The sequence below is a fragment of the Dermacentor silvarum genome, chromosome 1 (genome assembly GCF_013339745.2).
Source record: "Dermacentor silvarum isolate Dsil-2018 chromosome 1, BIME_Dsil_1.4, whole genome shotgun sequence".
In the NCBI taxonomy this organism is placed as follows: Eukaryota; Metazoa; Arthropoda; class Arachnida; order Ixodida; family Ixodidae; genus Dermacentor; species Dermacentor silvarum.
Window position 1 is genome coordinate 118,769,918 of NC_051154.1, and position 1,794 is coordinate 118,771,711.

The 1,794-nt window shown below is 44.0% G+C and overlaps 1 long non-coding RNA gene across 1 annotated transcript; it reads left to right on the forward strand.

Moving 5' to 3' along the window:
• Positions 1-417: 417 nt before the first annotated feature.
• On the forward strand, positions 418-1,320 carry LOC125942661 (uncharacterized). The gene is made up of 2 exons (XR_007465294.1): positions 418-727; positions 1,176-1,320. It is a non-coding gene; the product is annotated as an uncharacterized LOC125942661 (long non-coding RNA).
• Positions 1,321-1,794: the final 474 nt, after the last annotated feature.

Genomic DNA, 1,794 nt, shown 5'->3' on the forward strand with positions numbered 1-1,794 from the left:
ACAATTGTGCAGCAGATTGCGTTCGCACGTTTGCATTAGTTTCAGCACACCACCTTTCAGCGACGTACACAAAAGCGACGTGCGCCTACATGGTCTTGCCAATTTTGCTTCACTGAGCCTCGTCGCGATGAGTCGAGGAAACAGCTAGTGTTTACAGCACAGCGAATACTCCCCCGCGAAAAAAAAGAAAAACGCGAACAACCAGCCGTCAGATCGCGGTGCCCGGTCAGCTTACGAACAACCATATTTGTTTGGCACTGAAGTTTCCTCAGTGTCGTATTTTCTGTTGAAGTGCGCATAAAGTAAATGTTACACTTTTAATCTAAATTGCTAACTTAATATCGCATATAAAAGGCCGTAATATTTATTGACATCAAAGAGCAGTATCGCAGAGAAGGGAACGCGGCGGGTGGGAAGGATATAAAACTGCGACCATAGTCAGCGGTAGTTGCGCACAGCACGTGTGCAATGGCAGCCGCCATGTCAAGGCGAGGCGTCACGCGAGGCGTGCGTGCGTGTTAGTGAATTAACGATGTGTTTTTAAGGAACCCGTGGTGTTAGCGCCTGCGCAATCTCATTCGTGGAGTAGTATATTTGGATAGTTTTATCTATGGCTGCTGTTGTGACCCCAAGGCAACTGTTTTACCCCTGTCCTTCGCGGCTTTGTGGATCTATCAGCGTGCATCGATGTGCAGTGTTCTCCCCGGCGCCGATTTACCATTTCGAGGTAATTATACTTCTTGTTTATGCTTCTATAGTACAGAATGAGGTGTTTTCTTCTTTTTTTATCCTGACGGTGGACGTAAGTACTTCTGAACAGTGCCGTCGGGCCGATTGCTGTGTGCGTTGCAGCAATGATCGACATGCCTGTTTCCGACAACGCTGTGCAAGATTTGTGTCTAGAGTTCTTTATATCTGCCTACTGTTTCGATGGAACACACATCTTATGTTGATTTTGTGTTCTTTATAATGGTCTTATCGTGTCGCGTGGCGTCATTTTTTATTATGATAAACATTTTGAGCTAGCATATATCACACTGTCCTAAAATTAGTTTGGTAATTGCGGAGCCACATTACTCTAATGTGGAAGCAAATATTGCCAGCTTAAACGTTTAGTGGTAGAACTAGCACCCCTGTTTCTAACTGCTTCTATATGTGTGTATTTTTGTGCCCAGGTTTTTTTAACCACTTCCTCAAAAGGACGCCCTTTGGTCGAAGTCAACGAAAAGCTCTCAATCAAGATTGCTGACCTGACGAAGATCTCGAAGGAGGAATCTGTAAAAATACATGCTGTGCTAATAAATGCTTTTAGCAATTTTACCTGTTTTTCGTTATGTATCTGGAACATTACAACATTTTCTTTCACTCCAATAGACCTATTACACTAATACACTAAGAGACCTACTAGACTGTATTAGTGTCGATAACCGAATAGGCTATTAGGGTTTGTATTAGAAATTTTGCTAGGGACTTAAGCAATAATAGCTGAACTGCCTTAGTTGTATGAAATCCATCAGCAGAATACACTTTTGATAGGCTTCTGCACGGGCCAGTTGCAATTGGGACCAACTGGGATCAGTTGTAATGGGCTCCAACTGGGACCAATTACAATGGGGACCAATTACAATGGGGACCAACTGGGACCAATTGCAACGGGGACCAACTGGGACCAGTTGCAACAGGGACCAACTGGGACCAGTTGCAACAGGGACCAACTGGGAATTGTTCCATAAACCAGTTTAACTGGAACCAGTTGCATTCCCAGTTGGAAATTTTCACCTGGGTTATACAAGA